At 42.2% G+C, this 26,955-nt stretch overlaps 1 protein-coding gene and 1 long non-coding RNA gene across 8 annotated transcripts in view; both read right to left on the bottom strand.

Moving 5' to 3' along the window:
* Window positions 1-9,219, bottom strand: part of MEF2A (myocyte enhancer factor 2A) — a 94,361-nt gene extending 85,142 nt beyond the window's left edge. For 2 of the 7 annotated variants that reach the window (XM_069798527.1, XM_069798529.1), the window contains exon 1: window positions 8,310-8,449. The gene's annotated coding sequence lies outside the window, so the exon portion shown is untranslated. Of the gene's footprint in view, window positions 1-8,309; window positions 8,452-9,196 lie in introns of those variants that run through there. The other 5 variants (XM_069798525.1, XM_069798523.1, XM_069798528.1 and 2 more) reach the window with 5 other exon arrangements.
* A 1,234-nt stretch (window positions 9,220-10,453) lies between these two features.
* On the bottom strand, window positions 10,454-26,543 carry LOC138688072 (uncharacterized). Its single transcript, XR_011327135.1, has 4 exons — window positions 26,206-26,543; window positions 12,468-12,614; window positions 11,923-11,972; window positions 10,454-10,585 (listed from the first exon to the last, which is right to left on the bottom strand). It is a non-coding gene; the product is annotated as an uncharacterized lncRNA (long non-coding RNA).
* Window positions 26,544-26,955: the final 412 nt, after the last annotated feature.

Here is a 26,955-nt window from a genome sequence, read left to right as displayed (position 1 = left end):
GTGAGTGAGCAGCTGCATGGTGCTTAGTTGCTGGCTGGGGTTAAACCACAACAAACAGAAGAGTCAAAAAATAAGGCAAATTGAAGTTCTGTAAGCTTTATTACTTGCAAAACCACTACTTTACTATTACTGTTCAGACTATTTTTAAATTTACTTCCACTCTTTCTCCAAGCCGTATTTTAATATCGTTAGTAAAATAGGCTATAATATACAGAATAAAAATTTTCATATACACATTATCTTTGTTCTTCCCTCTTCCCCATACCATGCTTCATTTGCTCCTCAGCAACGCAGCCATAAAGCTGGAATCCTTATATCTCATGCAATCACACTGGTTATGCTTGCCTAGAGCCAATATTAACAGGACAGTCTACAGATCCTTCAGTGACTTCTATCTCATCTTAAACAATAATTAGAAGGTGAAAAGGAAAAAAAAAATGGCAACAAAACCCAATAGCACCATCAAGTTGGTGATAGCCTAGGCTTGTTCTAAAGTATTTCTTCGCTCCTCTATCAAGACCTGATGGTTATGCTCATTCAGAAGCTCAACCAGGACACCAACTGCTGCACAAGCATGTTTGGATCACCAGAGGGTGCTGCAGGGGCTCATAACATGATTACACAGTAGATTTGGGGTTGGATCATAACCTTCTAACATGGGGCAAGTTCTCTCCTCAGCTTCTAAAAAAAAAAAAAAAAAAAAAAGATTTTTACTTGGATCTCTTAGTAGTCATAACATTTCGATCTCCTCTCCAATCACCTCTTCTGAGGTGAATGACTCTGTAACATTTTCTGCTAGAATCTAGTGCAAGTTTTATATAAGCACCTCACGCTAACACACTTTTCACAGTAAATACGCATGTACTTGTGACAACAACAGAGTTCATGGACTAATTCCAGGGCATCCTCAAAAGATAACTATAAAAACAAGCATGTCACCACTAGGCTTAACTTGACGGTACAGGAGTCCATCTCCTCAGCAAAAACATATGGGGAATCTACAAACTGAGAAAAAAAGACTGCAACCCACTGAACTAGCGAAGTCTCATATATAGGGCATGCTAAAAGTATCTGCAGAAAGATTTACCGAAAAGCAGCTAGTGGGATAACTGTGGGCTATCAGGTTACTTTTCATCTTACTATGAATCTAAGTGTCCTATGTAGATAAGCCTGTTAAAAAAAAAAAAAGCAATTCAACTAGGAGTCACTACACGCATCCTTCAGTATGCTGACAGAAACAGTAATTGAAATTTTCAACTCTCTCCTAACCCTATTTCATCTCCTGAACAAATCATTAAAGTACTTTCCTCCTATTTTGCATAAAGCATCTAAAAGACCCCAGCATTCAGGAACATTAATAACTTATGTTTTAAAATCCAGAACTTCCAATCATTTGAACATCATATTTAACTAGTTCCTTAAAGCTACTGAATTAACAGTGATAAATAGTAACAGTGACCAATAGTTGGTTTTTGTTTTGTTTTTTTTTTTTAAATCATTTGACAATTATCTTATGATAACTCTTGTTGTTTGCCCCCTGCCCTCAAATTTCAACTCTCATTAAACCCACGACAAAGTCTGGGGGTCTTCTGGAATTTCTCCATGTCCTTCACTGAGAACAAGTGTTCTGTATTTCTGTCTGATTTTGTAATATAGTTTTGGTAAAATACAAAATTTTTTAAATTTCAGTTAATCCAATTGATAGTTTCCCATTACTTTTTTGACAGCTATTCAGGTTAGCAGTTTTCATATTTGTGACAAAGAAAACAACGCTCTACATACTCCTTGTGAATTTTCAGAGTATTTGTGTTAATAACTAGAAATTCTGCAAATATACCTATATTCCACATCTCCAATATCCAGTGAATACCTGCCTCCACCTACTGACCACACGTCTCTCCAGCTGTCCATGATTTTGCCTCCCTCCCTTGAAGCAGAAGTTCTAATTTAGTGCTTCCTAATGGAAACCATTAATACTTTTACTGCTGGCACTTTTTCGTAGTTAAGCCAACATCTCTCAAAGCAAAGATCTTCATATATGTTTCAGCGACAAAGAGTTAGGATACCAGCATTTGGAATGCTATGAACAAAGATAAGAGGAACAACAAGAGAACAAAATAAAACAAAAAAACAACAACACGCAAGCCACAAAAACCTTAACACTCCAAAAGAAACACAGGAGGATATTAAGGAAGTCTCTCAAAGGAAATCCTTATTCTGCACTCAGAAGCTTCAAATCCCAAAAGCCAACTAGCCAAGTTAATATGTGTATTATTAAACTCAGACTAACAAGCAATTTGACAGCCTATAGGCTCAAAAACTTTAGCAGAAAGCCCTTTCCCTACACATCAAAGGAAACAGTGTATCTCTTGCTGTACCTTTTACTTTCCCCTCTTTTACGGTGAAACCTATGGGCATCTGAGCATAAATTTAAGACACCCGAATTGCAATTAAAACGTCATAGCATTACACAGTAATTTTAACAGCTTCAAGGAAAAATAAAAATATTTAGTTACTGAAAAATGTAGTTTATTACTCTCACTGCATGACAACATAATACCCACACAGTTATGATGGAACATCCCATTTTCTCAAATATTCTCAGAAGACTCAGTGCTTTGAAAGCTTACACTAAAAAGCAACATTTTTTAATTGCTATATACACCAACTTATTAGCAGTCAGTCTTGTCAGCTTACAGCTTTTAAAACAGGATGCATGCAGTCATATCAGGAAGAGGGCAGTTGCTGTGAAAAAATGATACCAAAACCAAGATGTCCTTAACATTGATAACCTCACACAATGTTTCTGAGCTATACTATACAAGTTTTCCACAACAGTAAGACGGTCAATTAAATACTATTCAAAACATCTGGCAAAGATGTCTGCTTAAAAACACTGCCACTTTTTTTGATATCTGAGGAAAAAAAACTATTACAACTTCTTTCTCAGCCTCCCGGACTCAAGTAATAGAGATTTTTGGTTATACCAGGGCAGGGGGGGGAAGTCACCTGATCCTGGCACTTTTCAATGGTTTCTTTAATGGACACTGCCAAGGCAACTCTGCTCTGCCCTTTGTGAGCCCTCATCTTTTTGTACATGTGTGTATATCTGTGAGACTCTCAAGGTTCAACTACTTATTTACTCTCTTCTCTTACAACTTTTCGTAATTCTTCCATATCCCATCTTTTTACACTTACAATACTTTCCTACACATAAGTGATACTAAAATGATCTCTGAATTCGCTCTCAACTCTGTATGCCAGTATCTTTAAGAAATAAATGTTTAACACCATAGCCACAGCACAGCTCAGTTATAGATGTGCTTACATAATTATATAGCTAAAGTTTAATAATTTATCCCCCTTGACCTTCCAAACATTGTAAGTGATCATAGAAAATTACAAGATCAGTCCTGTGTATATTCGTGCAGCACTCGATAGTGATACTGACCACAGCTTGTGAGCATTACTGCAGGTGTCAAGACGACATATCTGCTTTACATATTCTCACAGGTCTATGATTAGCTTTCAAACAATAAAAATAACATTAGTCCACTCTATGAAATCCTAAATTGCAGTGCTGGAAGCAATCTGGTTTTCAAATGAAGCTGAGTTTCAAAAACACTTGAAGGGATCTGAAGTAAATGGAAAAAAATCCTTCTTCCCCTCTATTATCATCATAAAAGTATCACGAGCACAAACCCATCCGCTCTACAACCCACTCTTTTAGGTGGTCTCTGACCACCACGATGAAGGCAAACACATTTTTCTCCTAGTTATTTAGCTCTTTATTTAAAAAAGAAAAAAAAAGGGGGGGGGGTAAAAAAAAAACCACAGTAAAAGATGCTTTGTCATCAATGCCTGGTACACAGATACTTACCTCAAAGCAAGCACCTTTTCACAACTATGCTTAGCTGATAATTCTAAACACTTACTTTTTATCTTGGTATACTTAAAATAGCCATGCAACAATACTTAGTGACTACTAGTGAAATTCAGCTGAGCACAAAGCAATAGAGAACGCACTTTTAAGTCTCTAGGTTGGCCCATAAGGACTTCAGCAGAATTCAAAAGCTCTTCAGGGGCAGAGACAAATATAACTGGGAGACCTACCTAATTAAGCATCACTAACATTTTGAATACAAATTAGATAATTCCCTGAAAAATAATTCAATTAATCACACTCTTATTAAAAAAGATGTATCATCTTCTCATAATATAGGCACACTTGTACTGTTACAATACATGGGGAACAAAAAGCATAGTTTTCTACCTTTCTGTAGAAAAGGTTCTATATTCCCCTGCGTCAAAGTTTTGAAAAAAGACTGGCCACAAAATCTAGCTGTCTTGACCCGACAGTCATTCCTGCCTAATTCTTCACTGCAACCTCAGATTAAGGAGAAAAGGAGAAAGGAAGATTACCATACCATTTAAAATATTTCAACCCAGTGACTATTTTGGCAGGGGGGATGGAAATCTCAGCAACAGAGTTGTCTTGCAAGATATTAATTCCTCTTCAGCATCAAATGGAAGTGAGAGTATACAGTAGAGGGGCTTTTGCTTCTAAAGAAAAAGATACAAGTTAAAGATAAAGAAATCTAGAAAAATTCTCACAAACTCATTAAACAGAGGTTGGAACAATACAGTTAATAAACAAAAGTAAGGAGTCCCTTAATAGAGAAGAAAAAAAAAATCCCTTCCTTTCAACTACATAAGCAGTAACTTGAAAGATCAAGTGTTAAAATAAGAATGCACCGTATGAAGGGGGTGGTAAGAGGTAGAAGTCTAGATCAGATGCTTACTTTAAAATAAACAAAGCAAACTACACTATTGCAGGCTACAAACTTAACCCTCCATGGCATTATTTATTAGCTGGTACTCTACCACAGAACACATGCTGGGGGAGGGGAGGGTAACTGTCATATTACACAGCTGAAGTCCGTTTTTAACTCTTAGTAATACTATTTTGTTCATTCACTAGACAGTGCATCAGTGACCTAAAATGTACTTTGATTAGCTGTCCAAAAAAGTTCCTGAAGTCTTTTACTGGAAGGTCAACAAAAATAACTTGGGGAAAAAAAAGCAAAAGAATGTCTTGCTGTAATCTTACAAACTTCATAAGACACCAAAACCACCTTGTAAACATTCAGGGAAAAAGCCAGCTATATTTAGTTATTTCAGGATCTGACTGCACCTTCGGAGACTTTAATCATTTCACACAATAGGTGAAAGAGTTAAACAAACCTACATTCAGTACCACTGCAGTAACACATTGGCAAGTCCATTCAAATAATTATTGCATTAGGCTTTCAGCACTAGCAGTAAAGTATACAAGAGAAAGAGGAGGAATAGTACATTTATTTTCCCTCATTACTTTCCAGAGCTGAAAGAATCAAATCTGAACACAAGACAACAGGCACCAAAATAACCCGTATTATCACAGATAGAGATTTTGACTTTTGTTCCTTTTGACCAATTGAAGAACACATTATTACACATGTGAAATGTCTTTCAAATACAAGAAATGTGAAAACTTAAATAAAGCGACTTTGTGCATTAAGAAGTTACATAGCATATAGGTTGCCACATAATATTCCATTTAATTTAAAGTAAGCTTCGTTTCAACGAGAAGGAAAAGTATGTCCCAGTGTTCTGCACACGTTATCAGGCTGCTGTCATGACTGAATAGGCCCAAAGCCTAAGTTTTACACAGATTATTTAATACTGTGGCCTTTAAAAATAAAAATTAAGAATTTTGAGGTGAATAAAATGTGCTAATGTTAATTTTTAGAAGATGTATTTTTTAAAAAATTGAGCTGAAACACACAGACGTGTCTTGTGCAAGGCATAACAAACTATAGTTATTACTAATTCAAGATATTTCTTATTTAGGCGAAATACAGTTCCCAAACTAGCACAGATTTGCACATTACAGAGCATTATACTACACTACTTTTACTACTGTTAGAGAATTCATCAGCTGTGTTTTGTGACACATGGCATGACTGACAGCAGGCACGGTAGCATGGCATTGTTCACAGACTAGCACGGTGCTTCTAGTCTCTCTGAAGCAGCACTTAGGCCCAGAACACATGGAATGACATCAACAAGTTATCTGAGAAACTTGGCTAACATTCTAAAATAAATCCCGTAAAAGCTTTGCTGCCCACGTTAACCAGTTTAAGGTAAACCACATGCACTTCAGCTCAAATAAGGTTTCTAAATAAGATAGCTCTTCTGCCATAATAAGCCATTTTATTCTCCAGAATTATTTCAAGTTTTAATTCAGCCAAGTCCTTCTCGTCTTACTAGTCCAACATGACTCCATTCTAAAGATCAATTCACCTAGCTTCATAAAATTCAATGTTCATTTCTTTCTTCACCCCTTGCTTCGCAGAGAAAGAAACTAACATTATGTGAAATTATAGGAATCTAAATCCGGATATCTACGCTTATGCAAAGCATTCTATGGGCCCACTCATTTAGAGAGGTGAAGTGTAACCACATTGGTTTAAACACACTTAAAAAATGGAGCAAAACAAGCAAATGTACAGGCTAAAGACTAATATATTTCTACCATAGTTTACAATCTGTAAAGCCCTTCTCACAAATAAATCATTAGAAATGCCAGAATATTAAAACCGGTTTAGATGAGATGCACCAGCAGAAAGAGAGACTGCCATCTACACTCAAATTGTTCTGAAGTAGAACCCATCCCTCTCATTGAAGGATTCTTCTTGTTTACTGATGACAATCCTCTATTACTGCTGGTGGGCTACATCAACTACAGATTTAGAAAAGAGTTACGGAGGAGAAAAATAACTAACCAGGGCACTGGGTTATTTTCCTTCCTAAACTCCAAACTGAATGCCCTCAATCAAAAAAGGCTCATCTCCAACTGCCCAACACTATTATAATCCCTTCAACATCAAGACAAATTCTTCCATTCTCTCAGTTTTGTTTTGCTAGTTAAATAAGTATAGATTTTTAAAATATCATTTCATACTTATGCCCTTTAGTGACCAAAAGTGTTAACATGACATCATTTATTACAATTTTTCTAAATTATGTAATTGAAAGACATGCCATTTTGCACATATTCTAGCACCTAAATAAAAAAAATAGTTTAAAAGAGGAACCTCACATTTCTCCCCCAAAAGCAAATCACTTGTTAGAGAGGAGGAAAAAACCAAAGATTACATTCTTACATGCAAGGGGTAGAGATAAACATTTTAAATAATTTTAAAGACAGACAGAATAGATTATAGGAACATTGCTCTGACACCTTTCGCACAGGTTGTTTAAACACTAGTTAGCAATAACAAGACAACAGAAATATCTATCAAAATATAGATACCTAGCTCCTAAAAATAAAAAAAGACTTGTATAAGGAACAATTATGTGTGGATGGTTAACATTATTAAGTCTGAAAGCTTATAGCCTTCCTCGCGCTACATAAAATTTTACCAGACTGTAGAAAAGGTTTAAAATAAATACTGTCTATATTACCAATTCCACACCACACCACTCTTCCCCACACACACTACTGTTTACAAATTGTTCCTTTTTGTTGCTCCTTTGTACTTCCCAGAACCCCTTTCTTCCACTGTTCATAACAAATTTAGTCTTTGTACGACTATGGAACACAATGGTTTTACACTTAGCACTAAAAAAAGCCCTCTAAATTGTCTCCCCCCCCCAGCCCCGAGAACTCCAGTTTCTCAACTCTGAAATTAATCAGCTGTCAAACAAGTCACTATGGATTAGTTTTTCCAAGCAATTCCACTCTCCTGACCACCTAGCATCTCAAAAGCAGGTAAAAATTTATTGGAAAATATAGGTCCATAAACTCAAAAAAATTTACTGTCTTTCCCGTCAGAAATAGAACAGTCTCTTTTCTTATCCTCATGACTTCTGCAGAGAGCTGCTGAACACAAAATCCTACTTGCAGTACAACACAGCTCTACCATCAGTCTTTTCCTCTGGACAAAACATCCTCTAGTTTACACATTAGCGACCAGTTCCTCCTCCCATTCGCAACGCACCTTTCTTTATGCGCCGTACAACTACTTGAACAATTTCTACCTTCACCTCCTCCCTCCCCGACCCCCGAGCGTTTTCGTTAGCGTATACGGCGGACAGACTCCGGGGGGGGGGGGGGGGGGGATTTTTTGGGTTGTTTTTAAACGTGATGTTGCTTACCCAACGTGGCTGCCGAGAAGCAGGACAAAAGGTACTTTTCCTCCCCGCCTTGCCAGACACCCCCCCCCCAGCAGAGGGCTCGGCCACCCGGGCGAAGACGATCTTACCTCAGTGCTCCCCGACCGCCGCGGCCTCGTACCCCACCCTCTCTCCCTGGTGCACCAGCCCCCGGGCAGACTCCGCTGGCCTGGTCCATAAATGTCCATCCTCTCCTCTCCTCTCCTCTCTCCAGCGAGCGGTGCAGGAAGTTCTGGGGCGGCCCCGGCCGCGGGGAACTTGCCCACCCGCGGGACCCCGCGCCCGCCGCCGCCCCTCCCCCGCCCGCCCCCCGCACCAACTTCCCCGCCAGCACCCCCCGCTCCGCTCCGCCGCCGTCGGTACGGCAGAGCGGGAAGGGGATGGCGGGGGCTGGGGACGACACGACACCCTCCCTCCTTCTCCCTCCTCTCCTCCCACCCCCAGCCGCCCCCCTCGGCGACTGCCCCCGCCCGTCACCCGCTGCCCCTGCCTCCGACCCCGCTCGCTCGCCTCCGACCCTCGCCGCCGTCCGGAGCCGCCGGGCTCAGGGAACGCCCTGCCGCTCGCCCCCAAAAGCGGGGAGCCCCCTCGCTCGCTCACTCACCCGCCCGCCCGCGGCCCCTCGGTCCCCGCCGCCGCCGCTCCTGCCTCCTCCCCACTGAGGCTCCTCAGGAGACACTGACACCGGCGCACGGATACCCGCTGGGCGCTATTTTTGGGAAACAAGGCCCAATCGGGGCCGGAACTACTTCCTCTGTCACACTCGCTTCTCAGGCGGCGCAGCCGTCTCCCCCGAGGATATCCTTCCGCTCTTTTCTCCGGGCAGCTCGGACGTCGCTGAGGGCGCTCACCCGAGCCGCGCAGGGGCGGGGCGGGGAGGGCAGCGAAGGGAAACACGAGGTGAACCTGCGCCCGGCGATGGGGCTGGGAGCGCCCCGGTGTGAGCATCTAGCTTCCCCGGATTATTTTGTTTTACCATGGGGAGCGGCCGGGTCTACATTCTTCGCCGACCCAATCCTGCGGCGCCGCCAGCCGATAGGGCAGCGCGCCGGAGTGAAGGGGCAGCCGCGCCAATCACAGCGCCCGCAAGAAACAGAGGCGCCCGCCAACCACAGAGCAGTTGGTGGGCGGGGAGTAATGAAACGTGGAGGCCTTGAGTGACAGGAGCGCGCTCAATCAGAAAGGCGGCGAGGGAAGCGGCAGCCAATCAAAGCCGAGCGTGTGCGGGCTTACGGCGAAGGAAGCCCTCGGCCGCGCCCCCTCCTGCCCAACCTTGGCGGCAGCGCATGCGTACAAAGGCTCCGTCGCTCTCCGGGTCTGCCCCGACCCTCGCTTCGCCACCAGTGACGCACGTAGCCAGGCCCGCCCCACCGAGAAGCGGCGCATGCGCCAACGCTCCTGCCCCGCTAGGGCAGGGCCGCGCGCGCGCGCCCCGGCCCAGCGGCGACGGGCCGAGGGGGTTGCCGGGGGCAACAGCTGCGGGCGGGACCTGCGGGCGGGCCGTGGCTCCGCCCCCTCTCCCCCCCAACCGCGCTGCGCGCCGGTCGCTGCCCCTCGTGCAGTCGGCCGCCATGTCAGGGCCCCGGAGCCCCGTGGCGCAGGCCGCCCTCCTCCTCGGGAGGAGGAGGAGGAGGCGGAGGAGGGAAGCCCCGCTTCTTGCCCGGCAGCCAGCAGAGCTGCTTTCCCCCGCTCTCCTCGCTCCTACAACGCGAAGCTTGGCCCGTAGGGTCCAAAACCGTGTCCTTGAAGTAATTAACGCAAGCCTCGGGAAGTGGTCCCTCATCCTCTCACAAGACCTGATCACCGGAGGGTGTAGCGTGAGACTAACAGCAGTTACCACCCGCAAACAGCCCAGCTGCCTCTGTCGCCCTCACAGAAACCACCACCACCACCTCCCTGCTATGTGTGTGTGTGTATTTTTTGGTTTTCTTTCTTTTTTTCTGACTGGCTTTCCGTGAAAATTAGTGCTCTATGGGGGACGTGAGCTCTGTCTTCACTTTCAGGCTACAGTGACAGTCCACCTTGGTTCCTCCTCCACCCATCTTCACCTCACATTATCTTTGTCAGAGTTCCCATTAATTTTGCTGTAAGTAGAAAAGACTACTTGGGAGTGCATAATAAAAGACATAAAATTGGCATCTTTCTCCTTCACAGAAGGCAGCAGCTGAAGAATGACCCAAAAATAAAATTTTGATGACAAAAAGATACTTGCCAAAAATCATCTGCGCTCTACAGCTTCTCCAGATTTATCCTGCAAGATACCCGCAGCCTGAGAGTAAAAGGATGGGAGCCATTTCAAAGCACTAAATCACTGACGGAGAGTGCACAGCTCTGCTTCAGGACACATGAATCAAAGGTGCTTTCTCTGGAAAACAGAAACCAGAGGCTGTTCTTTGCATTTGGAAGACTATGTCATTAACTGAGTACAAAAAAGTAGCTCCACAAATGGTTAGAAAACAGGATGCAAGAAATGGTGACACAAACACCCAACTTGCAGTGTGATAACCACACCGCTGAAGGGAAGAAGCTAGATCCTCCAGGATCGTTCCCAAAAAATGAATGCAAATTTCTGTTGTCTGTTTCCAAACATATAGCTCGAATGGAAGTAGTAATTCACAGCTCACAGAAATTTTGAAGTTCGGGATTTATGATGCTCAGTTTACTTGCGATTTAGATATATGGCCAGTAAATAAGTTGAACAATTTCTGAAACATCCAACTTTCATGCAAAACAGAAGTGCAAGAGTATGCACTTTTTACTGCGGATCTAGGAAGAAGCTAGTACAGGGTGTGAAAGACAAATAACAAAATACAGTAATTGCCATCTACTATGATCTTTCCGAGCTGATTGTCACTGACTTATAATAATCAGGAAGAGATTTAAATGCATACAGTTTTCTTACAATTCTCAACATGAACAGTCCAAATGTCAGTGATTTTCATATGAATATAGTTTATTCTCTTCTTTGTCACTCTACCTATCATCCATAATATCTGTAAGGTGTATTACTAGAATCTAACAATTAATACCATGAAATCCTCTCATGACAGTAATATGCTGAAAAGATGTTAGATAAAATCCTGAATTCTTTAACTTACAAAGTAAGACCCCAAAGCAAGGCCTGAGCAAGGACTTCTGGATATAATCATTAATTAATTTCAGTATCTAATCATATTATTCTAAGCTGGCAAAAATCGAGCAGGAAGCCAAAGAGATAAATAATTGGTTTTAATCTGTCCTTTTCAGTGGCACTACAAGAATAAGCATTGCATGTGTTGCTCAAGGGATTTCTATATATGCCTTGCAAACAATAGTTAAAAGGGTATAGAGCAGCGTCTTTCCCACTGAAATGCATTCCTCCCTCAATTGAAACACTACCCTATGTAACAATTGAGAAAAGGAAGTGCAAAATACGGCATCCAATTGAAATTACAGATGTTGTTTTCCATACGCAATGATGTGCTGCTACATCTGCTTCTGCAGCCCCCTCTTGGGACTGCTAGTGAAAAAGAATGTGTGGTGGGGGGGTCACAGATGTTCTCACATGTCACAATAGCATAAATGAAAAATCAGCCCTTAGGGTGACACGAATAAAATCATAGAAGAATTTACATATCAAAATGACTAAAATCACTACATGACTTGATGGCCACATTCTGCGTTAGGTTTAATTTCCAGGAGAACTGCAGAGGCCAAACGCACCTGGAAAATCCAAAGGATGCAAAGCTGTAGGTGATTCAGAAATATCCACACTACAGAGAAAGAAATTACAATCTTTATAAGACCGTAGAAGCAGCAACATAACAAAGCCCCAGAGAACATCACACTTCAGTGTCAACGTGACAAGTGAAAAATTATCACAAGCATCTGCTAGGATCACTCTTGAGATATAAGAGAACAACCACTGAATGCATTTCTGCCCATCTTATTTGCAACCCAGAGAGTAAAACAAACCACCTGAAATCTATTCCCTTGGCCAAATAGCAGCAGGCAGTGTAATTGCCATGATATCCAAGGAGAAATAAATCCAGAGAAATGGCAAATATAAAGAAAAATATGGAAAAAAGACACCAGTATTCTTAATTTTAACTAAATAGCCTCACAGTTGAATAGAGTCATCATGGAGCAGTTGTTACAGCAATAAAGCTTTCCCTTGCATCTCTATTCCAGTGCATTTCCACCTACCCATTCAAGGTATTTTGAAAGCAATACCACCAAAATCATATCGCCACTAACTTTTAACTTACGTTGTAGGACCTCCTTACAAAACACTCCAGAATTGTACCATGGCTGTTCCTCAGGCCTCCTTTCAAATGTTCCTTGTATTCCAGAAGTCAGCTTTTTCACCTCGTGTCCTGAAGAAAAATTCTTAGTCTCATGCTTCTAAAGGTGAACTTTGTATAAAGACAAAATGCACGACTTTTTAAGAGGAATAGGGGATGTTACTTAGCTTTTGCATATTTGCCAAACAGATAAGTTATCCTTCATAGGGAAGGAGGATCTAAGAACAAGCTTTTAAGAACAAGGTTTCTTAAAATCACAGGCCAGATTAATTCCTAACATTGTTTCACTTACAATGGTGGAAACGCTCTGTGAATGAAGATTTTATAAAGGACTACTTATTGCAACAAAACCAAATTGTACTCACAGCATTTCAGGATGGGAACTTGCATTAGAAACAAAGGATAGGAGCAGGGGGGACTCCCACCTAGGGAGCAGGAAATCAGAGAGGAGCAGATAATGGTTCCTTTCCATTAACACTTTGGGTAACCCTGTTAACCCCATAATGACCACTTCAGTACAGACACAGACTTTTGCTCTCAGAAAGCTGGCTTGGAGCAAACTCCCGTGACCTCCCTGCCTGTGGTTGGGAGTATTGCTGTTACACTACTATTTGGCTCTGGTGTTCCACTAAAGACAGATATAATCAAGTAAAGATTTCCTTATTTTAGTTAAGTCCAAATTGCCTGACAATGCATAAATTAAATTCACTCAATCCATTTCATAAACTGCCCTCTGTAAACCACTAATATTTCCACATTGTTATATGGTGCATTCAGTAATCTGATTGCCTTGGGAATATTTGTTTTTCCAAAACTTGTGGCCAAGGTACATGAGATTAGATCGGACACAGCTTGTCTAAGAATGCTGTAATGTGGGTGTACAGTATATTTGCTAGTTTTCAGTTACAGGTAAAAGTTCTCTTTCAAACTTTTCCAGCCAAGGGTTCAAGCTCAGTTATCTGAAGTTGTCTGTTGCAGCATTTGGCACTTTTCGTTTTGCTTTGCTGTTGGCCTTCTAATACTGGAGGATCAACACGGGAAATATTTGTATTGCATGCCTCACTGACTGCTCGCCTGATCCATATCTCAGCAAAACCTGTGATATTTTATAGGTCCTCACAATGACAGAACACAAGTCTCTCTGGGATTCACGCTCTTCTGCTGGGATTTTCTCACCATTCTGCATGTTAACATGAACCAACAGCTGGGTTTAAGAGATCTGATATAAATAGTAACATCATGCTGCGAGCAAGCTTCTTGGAAAGTAAAGAAAATACGTTATTTAATGCACTCTGACATTTGCCTTTCCTCCCCTTATTCCTAAGCTGCATTTCTGTAAACACCCATAATGACAACTGCAAAGACATTGCCTTCTTCACATAGACATAACAAGTGCTGCCTTGAGCCCAGGAGATGATATCCAGAACAGCTTACCTCTCTCCTTAGCCAGACAGCTGGCAAATTCTGCACAGTAGGAAAAGGAGTCAGAGCGTGGATGGAAATTCCTGCTTCCAACAGCATTCAAGATTACAACCTTTGGTATTTTATTTTCATGGTTGCGCTATGTTGCTTCAGCAACTTCCTGCTTTTGCCATATCTTTCCATTCATTAAAACTGCAGCTTGCAATTAAACATTCTGACATAACATAGCTGAGATTTTTTGGCAGCAGCCTTAACCAGAGGTTTTCAGAGTTTCCTGCAGACGGCTTTAAATTTTCATATCCTCATGAATGCTTGCCACCTTCTTTTAATAACTTGAAAAAATAAGCCTCTCTTAGGAACTTCATTGTTTCTGTATTTCCCCAGCACTCATTTACTGCTTTTAGAAATGTGTCATGCACATGTATATTTATAGAGAGAGCAAAGTGTACATATGCACAGTATAGTTTGACATCTTATAGAGAGCACACAGACTGCTTAGCAGATCTAAAGAAAAATAGTTATGTTCAATATTTTTGTTATTAAAATGTACTTTTCTTTTCTGATGGTATTGTATTATTTCACCCCTCTAAAAACAATCAACATATTTACTATATTATTCAAAAACTGCAGACCTTAATCTGTTAATAATTTTGTAGCTTTATACATATTATGACTGTCATATATTGCAACACTAAACTATTTTTATTATTTTTATGTAACAAAGTATTTCTTAGCATAGATCTTGCCCTTCTTCCAAACAGCTATAATTTAAAAGGATTTAAAAGTTATTTGCATTGTTAAGGTGTAGAATGTATTTGGAGACCTGTTCAAACACTGCTTGCCATTATCTCTAATATAGATTTGAAATTGATTTAAAAGGGGTTCTTTTTAATGTTCAAACTGACCTTAAAGTCTTTTTTCTTTTAACATTACCTGGCAAATAAATTCTTAAAGGGATATTATCAATTTAAGAACTATGCTTTAGTCTGGAAAATTTTCCACGAGATTAAAGAGAAAATGTCTCCTTTTTTCTCTAAGTTTAATTTCTATATTTGACAGCAGTATGTGTGGTCAGTATCCCATGCTGTTAGGAAACAAAAGGGACAGAAATAGATATAGGAGACCATAATACCTGAAAAGTCTTTGAACTACTTTTTAAAGTAGATTTGAAGTTGATGGGGCCTCTTCAAGTGACAAAAGACTCATGGAACTCTTAAAAGCCAGATAAGTTGCTCCTGACTTGTGCAGAGCACCCTTAGCTCTGACTGCAATCAGCTAGCGCTGCTCTTAAAACATAAGTTTTAAAGCAGTTAATTTATGAAATAAAGTTTCATTCTTAAACTTGGGCAGTTTACAAGGTGCATTTTGGGCCTTTTATAATGATGTCTAGACTCCTCAGTACAAGTGTGTCGTTGGTGTATCTCCCATTGATTTCATTGGGGGTAGCTGTAAAATGATTGCTCTGTGTCCCACAGGATAAATAATAGACATCTGCTTCCCTGCTCCCTCTGGTCCTTTCAGGTAAAGGCAAAAATGCCATTGATCCTCTGTTGAAGGTTTGCTTTAGCTTGGAAAACAAGCCTTAAAAATTTAACCAGAGTGTTAACGTGGATCAACTGGTGTGCATTTCTGAGTTCTGTATCTGAACAGGCATTTGTTAAGGGGTTTATGGTTTTCTTGGCTGTGATTTAGGATTATTGCATACTTTCTCAACCCTTTACTAAAAATATGCTCAGTTCTAACCATGAAATGCGGCAGCACATTTGTTGCAGTCTCTGAGGATGGTTTCTTATCTGTCAAACAGTTTAGAAGACAAACTGGCACTGAGACAGCTCACCTGTTTCCTATGGTTACTTGATGATAAACTACTTCACAGACCCTGCTGTTGCATCTAGGACAAGTGATTTGAGACAGAGCTCCGATGCACATGTAAACAGGTCACCTCATGCTAAAATGCCATTTCATTTCCAAGCCAAGCCAGCTGGCTTTGGTCAGAAAGTTCTTTTCTACTTGCGTGGGCACAAACTTTATCGCCTTCCCATCCTTTTTCTCCTGCTGTCACATGACTGCAGAGGTGGCAGTGGCTGATAGCAGAGTGAGAAGCAGTGTTCAAAATGTGTCCATGTTAGCCAAGATAATAATGCCTGGTCCTGCAGCCATGTGTTGAATCAATCCACATGATCTCACATAACCTAATGAAATATCTTTCCTTTCATTATATAGAAGCAGAGAAAGATTAACTGAGATTGAGTTCAAGTTATTGAATAAAAAGGAAAAGCATCCAAAGTTTTGGTGTTTGATCCTGTGTTTCACTGGCCCCAGTCATAGTTTGAAAGGGTCCAGACTCCTCCTGAGTTTGGAACTTTTGTATCTTTAATTTCAGTTTAGCAAATCCTGTTGTGTTCCTGGTTGGAAAGAAGCAAATTTCTTCTTAGCTCTCCCACAGGGTAGAGTAAGAAAACTAGTGTTATCTGGGAGCAAAGCTGAAAGTTTGGGATTGGTTTCTTTTATTGTTCATATTGGGGTTTGTTTTTTTCAATAGCTTTTAAGAAAGATGCAAGTTCATCTTTAAATTAGACTTTAAAATGAAGGGTCTTCAAACTCCTCCGTAAAATACTGCTCTATAAAGTCAACAGAAAGTCACTTACTAATTCAAAGATTTGACCTGCAAAACTGCACCACCTAAACAAAAACTAGAATACACAACAGGTATAGTTTAACTGGTGTAGAAGTGGTTTAAATCTGACTTATTACACTTTAGCCAAGCTGAACTGTTCTAAACTAGGTTAAAACCATTACTGCAATGGACGCCAGGCTCTGAATTTACCATGCCTTAGCTATACCTTCCCCCTGGGTAAAAGAGGACAAGGCTACCTCAAATCACCTAGCATTTCACACAGGTATGCATATGGAAAAAGCTGACACATAAGGACTTGTTATCCCCACACTAATTTGTCCATGTGTCCATATCCATAGTTACACTTGTTTATGTAACACCAGTTTAAAATTATACTTTCAGGGTCTGAATACATGAATGAGTGATCTCATTCACGTACTGACATGCTTGACACTTTACCATGCCTCAACTGAGCCGTGGTAATTGACCATGTGTGTTTGCTCTTAGCCTGTGGCGATCTCAGATGGAAGAAACCAGTTTAGACTTTTCTTTTTCTTGGTCCTGAGGTTAAACTGACACACTGAACCTCACGTTTGCTGCAGGCTAAAGAAAGGCACGCTGCAGTTACTGTGCCTCAACTGATGTGCGGTAACTTGTTAAGTTGCTGGAATCGGACAGCATGCCTGAGCTGTTGGTTAAAATGGCATAATTGAGGGCATAAATCAGGTGTTAGTTCAGTTCAGTGCAAGTCAATTAGGAATGGATTTAAGGTAAATAGACACAAATCACTCTTAGTCCAGAATAAAAGTGGCTACCCAGCACCAGCTTAACTAAATCCAATACAGCTTAATCTAACATAAATGGAAAGACTTTCAACTAGCCATAAAAAGCCAAAAATCTTACGTGCATTGCCCAGGGCATGTGCATTCACTTCAAGCAACAAATACAATTGGACACATAAACAGAAAGTGAGCCCAATTCACAGCTGTCTCTGCAGACGATGTAGAGAGAGGGACAGAGGTAGCTGTGAAAGCAGCAATACCTTCTCTGACTCTGCTAGCAGATTTAGTACGCTTATTTCCAGTTGTAAACTGCTGAAGGTAAGAACAGGTTTTCTGCGTTATCTCAGAAATATGCACTCTGCCATCATTTAATAACAAGTATGTAACAATGCTAACATGATCCTACTAAAAGTTGATTGTGAACAAACATGAAACAGCTGAGTTTGTTTTCATTCCTGGAGTTTGATGAGAAGTATTAAGGATCAGAAGATGATATCAATAGTGAAAAGTAAATCTAGGTTTCATAAATTTTAATAAAAGAAGTGTTACTAGTAATTCAATCTAGCAGAAAAATCCCTAATGAATAAAAAGCAAATAAAGCTTGATTTTCTCAAATGGCTTCACCCTTCATCTCTAGAAACTGTTACTGAAATTAGGGAAGCATAGTTGGGATTAGTCATATAGGGACAATTTTTTAAATCCCTTACCAATGGGAGATTGACTTGAAGGAAGGAATTTAGCCCCCTAGTTCCCATTTCCTGACTGAGTTATCTCTTCTAAGAAATTCTTTTATGGAGAACGTCCGTGGGAAACTAGCCTGAATTCTTTGTGTTGTGTGCAATTTTAGAAGACTCTGTTATGGATCAGCATCCCACTAGGGAGGATACAAAATGCATATGCACAATAAAATGATAGTCTTGCCCCTACGACATACTACATAGTCCTAGCAGCAGGCTGTGCTTCAAATTTGTTCCTGTGTGGCTGTTGAGAATTAGTAAGGAGTCATCCTGCAGCCTGTGGGAAGAAATGCAGCTCTTTCTTATGGTGGTTACTTGGCTTATCCATCCAAGGTAAAAATACATTGTCCTCCATGCTATGGGACTTGTGCTGTAAGTGCCCTTTGCCATGGCGTGAATTTTGGTCACTGTTTTTTTTCCCCCTCACTCCAAACAGCACTGTATGTACACTGCACAGTTGCAGCAGACCACACATTTTGAACACAGGAAAAAAACAAGCATATTATTATCAGGATAATTGAGTGTTGGAAAGAAAGTTGCCTCCAGCACTTTGTCCAGATTAAAATCTCAGTCAGTACCATTATCTGGGAAGTATCTGCAGTGACACGTGTGCACTATGCATCTCAGTCAGCAATCTGGCCTGTAGCATTTGCAGAAGCTTTAGCAATTTCTTTAATGACCCTTACAAGTCCTCCATTTATTCAAAAGCTGAAATGCTAGTCTATGTGAGACAGAAACTTCTAAACCAGCAGATTGAAGTACTCCATGTAAATTGAGCAATTTCTGTTAACACATGTCGACTAAACCAGAGCTGCCAATCAGCCAAGCTGCTGCTCTGTGACAACAAACATCTGAGGTACTGGAGCCTGAAGTTAATCGAAGTTATTTATTTTGTCATGGAGAAGTAAGCCATCAGCCATTGCTCTCACAGACATGGTTTTCATCTTCCCCCTCAACCAGAGTATACATGCTTTCTTCAGAGAAAAATAAATGTTATGTACTTAGCCTTAATATTAACCTTAAAAATTCAGCTATTACAGTTGATGTTTATTCTGCCTCTAGTACCAAATTACGCACACAAGCATAATTTGGGGATCACTGAAGGAAGAAAACCTAAACCACAGCTATTGTAATTCAAGACCAAGCACTTCAGTTTGTATCAACGTGAAGTAACTACAAATATAAGAACTGTAGCTAATACTATTTTCCTCTCATCATGTTAGTGATCTGAAAGGTTCCTTCAGAGGATTATTATTTAAGAAGTGGTTCAATGGAAGAGTAACTAGTTTTGGAGTGTATACTACAAGACTCAGAATTGAGGGAACTAACAATATCAAGTAAAGCAAAGCCATTTCCCCAGCACCATCTCTATACCCTACCACCAGTTGTTTCTTTTTTTCTGGTGCACATTTTTGCTCCTCCATCATCAAGAGTGAAATTATCATTCAGTTACATTGCTGTAAATTTGGACGGGTTCCACTGACTGTTGATAGTCATTGCCTCCAAATGCCCTGGGGATGCATGTTATACTGCATGGTCTGTGTGGCTCCTTCTAAACAATGTATAGCTGATCCCTTTCTTTATGCCAGCCTGCTCGTGAGCCATGCGGCAGTGTAACGGTTCCAACTTCCTTCTGTGTCCTGAAGATTTTGGCTCAAGTCTTGCTTGTTTGCCGTGAGAAGGTTCCAAAATAAGAAACACATTCATTCCTGCTCCCTTCTCTTCACTTGGTTACATTTAGTGTATCTTTTAGTGCTTTCCTCTCATCACAAGGCTGGGAGTATATGCTGTCTTACTGCTTATGGAAAATATAATTTATGTACTGTCCCAAAGATTTGCTCGTATTTGAGCTTTTCTCGACCAATCTGACTTTATAGCCTATAGCTTTAGGTGCATCTGATGATTCCCCTTTTTCCCCTCATTGTTTTGGTTCATTAGTTTTAGCACTGCTGACACAAATAGTGCATTTCAAAAGGCATCTTTCCTGTGGGCTCTGTTTACTCGTTAATGTGGCTAAGTGTCATCTGAAGTCCTGGGTGACAGCTTGCTTTGCTTTAAATTGTGGCATTCCCATCTATGATTTATTGTATCTGAAGGAAAGCACAGTTACATCTGTAGGAACGTGAAGAAGAGTCATGGGAAAAGGCGAGTTGTCGGAGTTCTGGCTGTGAAGGGGACTGGGGAACTTGACATTTAGGTTCCTGCACAAGATGTAATTTCCAGCTGACTAGCTCAGGCACTTACACAGCTTCACTTTGGCCCCAGCTGTGCGCTAAGTGCAACCGACATCTCTCTTAAAAGCCGCTCACAGCAACCTGACTTGATGTGACTGTTTTGTTTTCAGTAAAAGGCAGAGGAAAAAGTTGCTTTAGTAAAGTAGCTGATAACCCACATGAACTGGATTGGAATATTTCATCCAGGCCACTCAGAAGTGAACCAAAGTGGCTGGGAAAATGGCAGATTCATCTGACAGCTTGCAAATAAAGTTTTACTGGAAACATTGCACACTGAGTCAATGGCTGTGTAGCTTCTGATACTGAATTATTGGTACAATCCCAGTTCTTTCTAATTAATCACATTTTCCTCAGTTCAGGATTAATCAACATGTCATTTAGATGTATTCTCAGACAATAAGCACTATGATATGGATGTCAAACTATTTTAGGTTAGACTGTTTTCTATTTTTATCTTATCTATTCCGTTACAGGACTAATGACTCAAATTCAGAAAAGGCAAGTGTTACAAGATACGAGCAAAATCCTGACTCCATGGAGGATCAGTGAGAGTTGTGCTGTTCACCCTAATAGGGCCAGGATTTCACCTGATGGGTCTGTTTAATTAAAAGCTTCTTCCTGTTCAAATTGGAGTTCTATCCTCAGTAACTGAGACAGTTACTCAAATGCTTGCTTTTAAAATGCTTTAATGTTCTAGAAATGTTGCAAATGGGGGAACATAAGAGCAGGAAAGGGGGGTTACATGTTTTGAGTGAAACGTAAAAGAGGTCCCTGATTCACTGCACCATGATACTGCCTAGTACGTAGGCTACTGCATTCTTAGTTTTTGCTGTGGATCCTTAATATCTTTATGTATCATTCTAAGATAAGCAAGACTGAATTTTGTGTATGTACTTATACATAACCATACCTGCTTCCTCATATTATACATGGCATGTGTACATACGCACATATATGTACACACACACACACAGTGCTTCCTTCATTAACGTTAAATAGTAATACGTGGTGAAACATCTTAAGCGAAGCAGTCTTCAAAATTAAGACAATGAAAAATTTTAGGAAGAAAAAGCCAGCAAAGATATCCATCCAAAATGGAGACACCCTTTTTTCTTAGTTGAGCGTTGGACTGCACAAGCACATTATATGTGCAGGTACACCTTCGCAGCTCAGAATTCAATGTGGACAACCAGGGGTCACATTATACAGCTCCTGCAGAAACTCACAGAGCCAGTGAAGGCTGAATTCAAACCCTGCCTGTCCATAACGAGTCACTGCCATCCAAAACAGAAGAGAAACCCTGGGTATGCCTACAACAGGGATAGCCAACTGGAGGCCCACAGAATTTGGATCAAGCCCACAAAGCAGTTTTCTTTGGCCAGTGAGAAGCTGGCTGGCTCTGAGGCCAACCATGTGGTGTTGCTCTTTGTGCTTGGGGCAGGATGCACAGTAAGTTGTGTCTGCCTGATCTTCATGGGGTCAGCTAACCTGTCCTAACTGATAATAAAAATGGCTTTCCAAATCCTATGCAAGTTGGCTATCTTTGGCTACATGCTTTCCTGCATGCAGACGAAAACTTGCTTTACTTATGGTCTGAGCTGGCCAGAGCCCTCAGCCCAAGCTAATATCCTGCCTCTCAGCAGGCCACAGTAATTTGGGCATGTAGCACATTAGCTGCAGCTACATGGCTTCTGGTTCTCTTGGACAGCGGCCAGAGTAAGCTCGTATCTGCCTTCAAAAGACCATGTAGACATCGCTTGTGTAGCTGGTAGTCAGAAGACCTATGACAGGAGTGGAAAAATACTGCTCCTGCACAGTGGAAAGCAGGAGCGTAGCTTGTGCTTTACAATCTCTCGGTGCCTTTTCTGGGGATCTTTAGTTCAGACCAAGATTGCAGAGTCTGACTAGTTTGGCCTAAAAGTCAGCAAGTTCTGTCTTTGCCAGTGTATGCCAAACGTACAAATGCCCACGCAGCAGATCACGAAGTACCTTCCTACTTGAGATTCGATTACTCTCAAAACCCTGCCTAATTTCTCGTATTAGGTTTCCTGATCTCCAGGCTATCATTCCTTTTTAAACTGCCCCATTGATTTAGTAGCGTCTTTAAAAAGAGCATTAGAATTATTCCCCCTCTGCAGCACTGCTCTGGTTCATTAATTACTTCACATTACCAACATAAAAGTTGTAAAGCAAAAGAAAATTGCAGCACTGACTTGCAATTGCTGTCACATTTTCTGATCCCAGAATCGGGGACTGGCTGTACTCTGCAGTTACAGCCCCTGCCCTCAACGCTCACTGCACAAACACACTCAAGAGTCGTTGGCTGCTCTGAAAATAATTACAACACCACATTGTGTATTAGGGCTCTTTGCACTTCGCTCATAAGAAATGTCTTTCAAGCTGTAACAATATGAGTGCGAATCAGCTTTTAGGGTCTTTCTGGATTCTTTTTAGACATTTTCTTTCCTCCTTTCTCAGAGGAGGAAGAGACCACGTGGCCCTCTGGTCCCTTTCTTCAGCCATGCAGAATTACTCTCTTGTGTACACAAGTAATAAAAAGATGTATTTTCTTTTAGAAATCTGCAGATTCTGCAGATTAAGTGATGGCTTTCCCCATCTGTTAAGCATTATGAGCTGGACAGGAGATAACAAACATCAGAACTACCTCCGCATTGATCGAACTTTAACCCACGGTGGAGGTGGGTGACACCTCTCCCAGGTGGCACGCTACGAAGTCTGGCTCCAAGGAGTTTGTGCGCCTTGTCGGGAGCAGCAGTGCTGAGAGCACCTGAGCCTTGACCCTGTGGCGGAGGGAACACGAACAGGTATCGAAGACTCCGGTGCATAGCCTGGCTGTAGGAGCTGAGCCACTCTTGCACATCCAGCCTAGGCACCTGGGGATTCTCCCCTCCAGCTGCTGCAGGGATCCTCTGCAGAAACACCAGCCACTCAGGCTGCGCTTGCCAGCATTCACCTTCGCCTCTCATTTCAGTTTTCCATGGTCTCCAGCTTCTTCCATTTTACATCTCATTCTCTGACCGGAGAGCTTCCAGACTAAAGTTGAGTATCGATTCGCTATTGCTCAGTCTTAGCAGAAAGGGAAGAGCAGAGTGATCATCTTCCCAGTGAGTCAGTGCTACTTGCTGGAGGATGCATGACTCACCAGTCCCCACACCGGCTGCCTCCCTCCCCCATCGCTGTGCCTCACCTCCAGCCTCTCCTATTCCAATCCCACCTTTACAAAACCCATCCTTACTCATTAGTCCTTCCTGTCATTACCTGCTTTGCTATAATAAGCTTGGGGACAGGGAAATCTTAACGGTACTCCTGCTTTCATATTGGAAGAAAGCGCTACTGGTTTTCAGCACTCAGGTACGTGTCTGCTGTTCCCTCTGGACACGCATGCAAGCTGTGCCGCCACAAACCTGTCTGCGAAGTGACTTTCAAGTGAGGCCTGTTAGAAACAGCAATTCCCTGCTCTAATACATTCATTCTGGGCCACAGGTAAGATCCCAGTGTTCTTCAGCTTCCCCTTCACCCCGTTGTTACGATTTCTCAGGGGTATTTCTGTTAAGAACCCACTCCACTAAGTAGTTATGAACGTGGATTAAGGAGAAGCAGTAACTGCTGATTGAACCAAGAATCAATGAGCCAGTGTTAGAAATCAAGGAACAGAGTACTTTTCCCCCCATCAGTTCCAGTGCAATGGTGTTCACTTTTTGCTTCCTGACTTTTACAGAGGCCTAGTTATTCTCATCTTACCCCACTGGGGTAATTTTCTTCCAGAAACAAAGTATTGGCTGCTTGGGATCGTACCAGGAAGCAGTCAGGAAGCAAAAAAGTGCCTGGATTTTATACCATAGAAAGGACAACTGGCTGTAATGCAGAAATGATGACAGGAGAAGCTAGTAGCCTTTACAAAGGGAAGAAAGTGGCGGGGGGGGCGGGGTGTTACCTTTTGGGACCCACAGAAGATAACAGGATACAACTTTTGGAAATACAAGCTTATGGATTAGTACTGGGTGCCAGATTTGCATCACAAACACGTCAATCACAGACTCCAGCCCTAGCAGGGCTGCAGTTAGCAGGCATCAGCAGTGAGTGTCATTTACAGCTGCTGGGTGGAGTGGGAGGAAGAGCCCTTACCCCTTTGTGGTGAGGTCTTCAATGGATGTGCTTATCTGGAAGGAGGTCCAGCGAGAGGTCAAGCTCTGCTCTACGTGTGACTGCCATGCAGACAGTAACTGCAGCATTTGCTCAGTAACGAAGGGGACCTCTCCACAGGGAGGGACTTGCCCTGCCTCAGCCCACACCGTTTTCTCCCAGGAAAAGAGGCAGCTCAGCTTCCCATGTTACTCGGAACATAATACCGTTTGCTGGCAATAATCACACGTTGCCATCATTAAGAGCAAAACTTGACATTAGCCGGCCAGACCTGGTTTCTCTAGAAAATCATCAGAAAACGGCTAAAAAACAAAACCGCAGCACATCTGTGTGACTTTGCAATGAGACTTTGCGACAGCCTGAGCTGGACTGCTCATGGCAGTTCCAGCGTGTACCCCAACATCAGACAGGACAGGGGATCCGTAAGACGACAAAAGCCCCAAGATCAGCTCATCCAACCCCAAAGCTGGACAGTGGCTGCAAGGAGAGGGCATCTAGTGGATAGAGTGATTCAGAGAAAATTCGTCGACCTGTCCAATGGAAATGCCAAACCGGTAGCAATTCTGCTTGCTTCTCTCTTGCAGTGAAATCTTTTGCCTGGAGCTGATTGGGATTAGCTAGTTACAGGGCAGCATGACACATCTTTGCCACAGCTTGAGTGAACAGAGAGAGCACTCCTTGGGGCAATCCCTGCCTCTCCCTCAATCTTGTACAACACCACGCACACGAAATAAGACACGGTATAAATAACAGCTCTGTCTCTCTCCTGCTCTAAAATGCAAGCAATTTAAAACAAGCCTTTCTTACAGGGAAGAGCAGAAAGCCAGTGTTTTGAAGCCACTTTCTTCTCACTTGTTAACATTAAGCCCAGCCTTCTGCTCATAAATAATGCATATGGCCTCTTTTTCCTCAATTACACAGCAGTGTCAGATTCCACACTCTGCCTTCCCAGAGTCACTTTCTGTCTCTTCTGGAGACAGCAAGGCCCACTCGGATGTCTGCAACAGCCACAGACTCATTAGAGTTGAAGAGGATCCTTTCCATACACCAGTTAAAAGATAGACAACACCTTTGTCTTAGAGTTTTAGTAATTATCCCTTGCTGGACTGAAATGCTGGGTGGCCATGTGTTTACAGCAAATAGGTTTTGCCTTATCCCAGCATTCGTGGTACAGATTCTAAATATACTCCAGGATGCAAAGATGAGCTGGGCAAGAAGGTCACTGCATAGCTCATGAGCTGGAGTGCACATAGCTGAGAAGAGAGGAATTAAGACAATGCTCCTGCGAGCCTAGCAGGGAGACAGAAAAATCACGGGGAATTCAGCTTGTCAGGTGAGTCAAACATGGAAAAACAAAAGAAAACAACCCCTCTTCCCCTCCTGCCCACCATCTTTTTTGATTAATTTAAACTTAAGTTGTTGAAATGAGAAGCCAAGATTTCTGCTTTGCTATCAACAGCTTGCTGTCTATAGATACTGACTCATTAGAGAGAGGCTGCCTGCTTTTATGCCTTCAACTAGGCAGCCAGAAAATGTTAGACTGAAGTATTGTGTGTTATAGATTGACAACATTTAAAACCTACGTGGCTGACCTACTGATATAATTTCCATACTCATTAACCATGACATCTCCAGATCTCCCCCACAGCATTCTGTCAGATTCAGCCGGACCAAGAACCTGTCTTAGCTGCCAGAAATCATTTCTTTACTTCTCCATGGATTGGCATCGCCTGAATGTACTCTTACCCCTCAGAGCAGAAGTTTATAGAAACCTCCTTCCCATTTCCCAGCTGTGCATCTTGCCTTCCCTGCACACACGCACGGTCTATTAGCTGTCCACAGCTATGCCCGTCTAGCTGGCAAGCTGCCTGTTCACAAGCTGCTCCAACGACTGCCCTTGAGCACAAGCCAGTGCCAAGTCCCCTCTCAGGAGTTCATGCTCCGTGCTAGCACTAACACGATCGTACTGGATGGCTTCGCCCCGCACGCTGCTGACAACGACCTCTTAGGGACCCCAGGTTTGCTGATGGCAACAAGCTCCTGAGTATTTTCCAGGCTAATATTTGCCAGGTTGTATTGTCACAGCCGTCTCACAGACCAGCTATCTGCCAGTAGCAGAGTTCGGCTTACAAATGCAGTGTGACACAGGAATCAAGGACTCCTGAAGTTCTTCGTGTGAAAGATTGTTTCACGCACGATGTGACACTGGAGAACGAGCACAGCCACAGAGGCAAAGGGGGGGTGGGTGCTGGGCTGGGCCAGGGAACTTCACGCGGGCATTTTGAAAGGGAAGAAGTTTAACTGGTGGGTGTTAAAAGGGTGAGCGACAGCATTTCCAAGTAAATTCTCTTACAAGGAGAGTAACTTTACCCACTAACAAATCCCGTCGGTGAACGGGAAGCAGCTTCCCATGCTCCTGCACGCAGCCAGGGTGAACACCAAAGCGGCAGAGGGTGGATCACCCTCAGTGCTTCACGGCTGAAGTACCATTTGCTT

Source organism: Haliaeetus albicilla, chromosome 12 (assembly GCF_947461875.1).
Source record: "Haliaeetus albicilla chromosome 12, bHalAlb1.1, whole genome shotgun sequence".
In the NCBI taxonomy this organism is placed as follows: domain Eukaryota; kingdom Metazoa; phylum Chordata; class Aves; order Accipitriformes; family Accipitridae; genus Haliaeetus; species Haliaeetus albicilla.
Note: the sequence above shows the minus strand (reverse complement) of the source record. Positions and strands in the feature narration are given on the sequence as shown.